The sequence below is a fragment of the Sapajus apella genome, unplaced genomic scaffold, assembly GCF_009761245.1.
Source record: "Sapajus apella isolate SASKATOON/1434 unplaced genomic scaffold, GSC_monkey_1.0 scaffold43, whole genome shotgun sequence".
NCBI lineage: Eukaryota > Metazoa > Chordata > Mammalia > Primates > Cebidae > Sapajus > Sapajus apella.
Genome location: NW_022436983.1, coordinates 7,291,789 through 7,297,337, shown reverse-complemented (window position 1 = coordinate 7,297,337; position 5,549 = coordinate 7,291,789). Strand labels below are relative to the sequence as shown.

Sequence of the window (5,549 nt, the reverse complement as noted above, 5' to 3'; positions counted from 1 at the left end):
TTCAGATGGTAGCAATGTTGACACTATAATTTGAAATTATTGTATGCGGTTTGAGGATTAATACATCATTATATCAATAAAAAACTATTGTTAGAAATCAAGATTTTTATGTGTGTAACAGAAAAGACACACACATATAAAATTAAAGAAGTTCAGTAAAACCAGCCATGGCGGCTCATGCCTGTAATCCCAGCACTTTGGAGGCAGAGGCAGGTGAATCACCTGAGGTCAGGAGTTAGAGACCAGCCTGGCCAACATGGCATAACCCCATCTCTACTAAAATTACAAAAATTAGTCGGGCATGGTGGTGGGTGCCTGTAATCCCAGTACTTGGGAGGCTGAGGCAGGAGAATCGCTTAAAGCCTCGGAAGTTGCAGTGAGTGGAGACCACATCACTGCACTCAAACCTGGGTGACAAGAGTGAAACTCCATCTCAACAACAACAAAAAAATTCAGTCAAAACTCTGTGACGTCAGATTTGAAATGGAGATATTATTAACTTTTGAGGCTTTAAAAATATTCATTTTTCTATTCTTGTACTAGTTGGAGAAAAGATATATATTTATTTTCTAGGTTAGTCAACAGAAGCAATAACAACAACGATGAATACACCATTTCCCACTAAAACAAGCCAGGGCTCCTTAGAGAAATGGCTAAGCATAAACTGAAGGCAGGCAAAGTATGAGCTGACCCTGGGGCTTCTTGTACTAGAAAGCAAGGATGCTATCAAAGACTAACGGGGGTCACACCAAAAAGCCAACTTGTGGGGCTCCCCTGGTCTCAGGTAAAATAATTAGAGCATCAAAAAGAAGAATGACTATAATTGACTAAAACATAGCAAGTACATAAAATCAATACATTTATAATGATAATGGAGTTGAGATTGAGAGAGAAATTGAAACAGAAAGAGAAAAAATAGCAACTTAAAAAAAAAAAAGCATAGGGCGCTATTGAAGGTAGCTAGGGCACCAACTCCTTACTGTGAGAATAGGTAATTTAAGAAAAAGAATTTAGCATTTATGTCGCCTGTTACATCTGAACCGTATTTCCAGGTTACTAAAAAGCCCTACTTCATCAGGAAATGTTCTTCTTTACAGGAGAATTTCAGCCAATATGCTTAGAAGGAATAATACAACAAAAATGGTTAAAAATCACCTTTTTCAAACCCTTATTGAATAATAGGTCCAGAGATTAAATTAATGCAAAACCTAATGGGAAATGATTGACAGGGAATTTTTCAGTGGAAGGATCAGACTGCCATCACCTGAACCAAGTGACCGATCTTGCCTCACTAAACGTTTGCACCTGATTATGCACTTTGTGATGCATAAATAGGATATTTCATGACATATGCTTGTCAAAGAGGTTGAACCAAATCTAAGTCAGCCCTTAGATTTCACTTTCAGATTATAGGAGAAACAAGGAACAAAACCAGTGAGTTAAAGGAATCAAGCAAATGCAGAATGGGGGACGGTCTATAGCAAACCTGATCCAGTTTTCAAAGCGAGTCAAGGACATAAGGAAAACAGGGGGCAAAAAAAGTGGGAATGTTCTTGGTTATACAAAGACTTGGGAGCCATAATAATCAAATACAATGAGTGAGGAATTTGAGTATAAACTAATCATTCTTATTTAGGATTTTTAAAATGTAAATTAGATGTGATCATGATGTGATCATGATCTAATGTAAATTAGATGTGATCATGATCTAATGTAAATTAGATGTGATCATGATATGAGAAATGGCCTTATTTTTTAGAAATAGGTTGAGGTGAATGGAATACTATGCAGCTGTAAAAAAGAATGAGATCATGACTTTTGTGGGAACATGGATGGAGCTGGAGGCTATTATCCTTAGCAAACTGATGCAGGAACAGAAAACCAAATACCAGATGTTCTCACTTACAAGTGGGAGCTAAATGAAGACAATTCATGAACACAAAGAAGGGAACAGACACTGGGGTCTACTTGAGGGAATAAAAATAACCGTTGGGTACTAGACTTAATACCTGGGTGATGAAATAATCTGTACGACAAACCTCCATGGCACGAGTTTACTTATGTAACAACCTTCACATGTACCCCCAAACCTAAAATTTGTTTTTAAAACCAGTTTAAACAAACAAAGAAATATTTTGAGGTGAAGAAGTATTTTGAGGTGAAATGACATGGTGTCAAACATGTGCCTTAAATGACTAAAGAAAATAAAAAGAGGAAGGCAGGGAAAGAGAAAGAGATAAAGAACGGTTAGATAAAAAGTGTGATGAAAAAGCAATGAAATTGTTCAAATTGGGAAATGGGTTCATAGGGTTTAATTATCCTACGTACTATACTTTAGTAAGGAATATGTTTATGATAAGATGTCTTTTCTTTTTTTATTTTATTTTATTTTTTTTTAAAGACTACAACACCTGGTTTTCTGTGGTGGTCTCCCATCCAAGTACTAACCAGGCCCGACCCTGCTTAGCTAACGAGATCAGGCACGTTCAGGGTGGTATGGCCATAGACTACGATAAGATGTCTTTTAAAAGTCAATCATTAGCTGGTTGAGTGTATGAATTACTCATGCCTGTAATTCCAGCACTTTGGGAGGCCAAGGCTGGTGGATCATTTAAGGTCAGGAGTTCAAGACCAACTTGAATAACATGGTCTCTACTAAAAACCCCAATCTCTACTAAAAATACAAAAATTAACCAGGCATGGTGATGGGTGCCTGTAGTCCCAGCTACTCAGGAGGCTGAGGCAGGAGAATCACTTGAACCCAGAAAGACGGAGGTTGCAGTGAGCTTAGATCCTATCACTGCACTCCAGTCTATCTCAAAAAAAAAAAGTCAACATTAAGGCACGTTGCCAAAAAAAGTTTAAATGATCAATATATCACCTCTGGATGGACATCTGTGCTGATGGCGGCGTTTTCAGACAGACCAAAAAAGAGACATCCTAAGAGTCGGTGAGAGGGACTCCTGTGGATCTGCTCTATCTTCATTATGTACTAAAGAGACATTTTACTTCTAAATTTTCCTTTACTTCAGTGGAACACGTTGATTCAATTCATTTAGCAAAAGGGTCCCTCCCCAGACTTCCCTTGGCTGCCTAAAATATACAGGGCAAAACCGAGCAATTTGGTTTGTTCATTCCTAGAAAGGAATATTTCCTTCATGTAGACACATAAAAAGACATGTGTTTTTATGATCTAGACTCACAGAAAACAAAAAGTGAACATAAGGAAACCGGTGAACACATTGGGTTGGGAATAAGAAAAGCTGAGCTGTGCCAATGGCAGCCTGTGTGGCCTGCAGCAAGCAGCTTCCTGGTGTGTGAGATGGTGTTGAGGGGATTCCCAGTTTTGTTGCTTCTTTGAACACACCACTCTCTCATGCAGCAGGGAGTTTCCCCTTCCAAGAGATTCATGAACAGAACATGAGCTACAAGGTCATTTCCTAGGTTCCCCTTGACTCCGAGATCTTCTGATTCTCTGACTCAGTTGTCAGTTTAATGCAAGCACTTCCCATTGAAATGTCAAATGTGATTTCAAGCCAAAGCACATCGTAGAGGCATGTTCACAGATAAATAAGCTTCGGGCCAGGCGCAGTGGCTCACACCTGTAATCCCAGCACTTTGGGAGGCCAAGGAGGGTGGATCATGAGGTCAGGAGATTGAGACCAGCCTGACGAACAAGGTGAAACCCAGTCTCTACTAAAAATACAAAAATTAGCTGGGTGTGATGGTGGGGGCCTGTAATCCCAGCTACTTGGGAGGCTGAGGCAGGAGAATCATTTGAACCCAGGCGGCAGAGGTTGCAGTGAGCTGAGATCATGCCATTGTACTCCTGGGTGCCAGGGTGAGATTTTTCTCAAAAAAAAAAAAAAAAAAAAAGCTCTGTAGGCCAATAGGTGACTCCAGTCTGTGACTGGATCAGCCATTGTACCTATTCTATCTGTAGTAGTTTGTTTCTGGATTGACTGATCAACGTTTGGTTTTCTATAGCAGTGATTCTAGAGCTCACTAGCAAGCCTGGTCCCAGAATTTCTGAGGGGTTCTGGGGCCAAGACGTATTTGGATGTAAAGTAAATGTTTGTGTGTAACATGAGATCATGTTACAGAAATAAAGCACCCTCCTCGTTTGCATGACCCTTAATCTTGCAACAGCTCTCTAGGGAAGATGCAGATGAAGAAATGGAGCCCCAGGAAAGGAACCTAGGACTTCCCTTCGTTTTTCCAACCTATCTGTGTGAGGCAAGATTTTCTTCATATACTTTAACCAAAACCCAACTAATTGAACACAGAAGCAGATATGAGAATCCTGCTATCCCTATTATGCCAGGCATGGAGGAGTTTTGCAAAATGTAAGGCAATGTCACTCTTCTCGCAAATTGTTTTTGTTTTGGAAGATGTAGTTATTTTTCATAAAATATGTTACGTTAATATGCAGTGGGTTGATTATTGTCATTCTAAAATGAATAGATGAATACATATTTTTAATTTTCTCAATTTTAACTTCTAGTGTGTTAACGATGGGCAAATACACCACATAAACAAAAGCTCTCTCTGTGGGCCTTGATATTTGTGTATAAAGAGGTCCTGAGGTCATGTTACAGAAGTAAAGCATCCTCGTAAGCATGACACTTAACCCTCGCAACAGCTCTTTAGGGAAGATGCAGATGAAAAAATGGACTCTCAGAGAAATAAAGCTCCATTTGCAGGGACACACAAAGAGGAAGTGGCAGAACCAGAGTTCAGTCCAGGTCAGTCTGATTGCTGGGCTTCACCTATTAACCACCAGGCGATGCTTGCCCCCAAAACGGCCAAAGCTCCTCCTCCCAAGGATGCATCCAATCTGTGTTTTTGACACTTGACTTGATCTGATTACATGAAAACACACTAAAGAACCCTGGCTGAAACTCATTCAAACTTAACCTGGGACTGGGACTGAAATCCCTGCTTATTCTCCACATATCAAGTTGATTCAACGAATTCCCCATCATTTCGGTGGCTCGTAAAGCAGTGAGAAATTTGCACGGTGTACCAGTGACCATGTCTTCAGGTGCAAGGAACAACAGTGCTATCGCTTAGAGGTTTGCCCCTCAAATCTCGTGTTGGAATTTGATTCTCAATGTTGGAGGTGGGGCCTAATGGGAGGAGTTTGGATCACGGGGGTTCATCTCTCGTGAATAGATTAACGCCCACCCTGCAGGGGTGGGGGTGAGAATGAATTCTCACTCCATTAGTTCCTGAGAGAGCTGGTTGCTATCAGGTGAGTGCATAAGGAATTGCAGGTTTTGTATTGTTGGAATTTGCCGGTTGGTATTAGAATCCGTTCTTAAATAAATGTGGTTATGTTATGTATCATTTAATGGGCATTGCTTGATTTATGTTTTTTTGCTAACGACTTATTGCTTGCTGTTCATTTTATGTTGATTTTTTTTAGACTATGGAAATGATATTAGACAAAAAGAAAATTAGAGCAGTTTTCTTATGCAAGTTCAAAATGGGTCCTAAAGCGGCAGAGACAACTCACAACATCAACAATGCATTTGGCCCAGGAACTG

General features: G+C 39.9%; 1 pseudogene; it reads right to left on the bottom strand.

Moving 5' to 3' along the window:
* Nucleotides 1–2,399: 2,399 nt before the first annotated feature.
* Nucleotides 2,400–2,508, bottom strand: LOC116566695 (annotated as a pseudogene).
* Between the last annotated feature and the right edge of the window lie 3,041 nt (nt 2,509–5,549).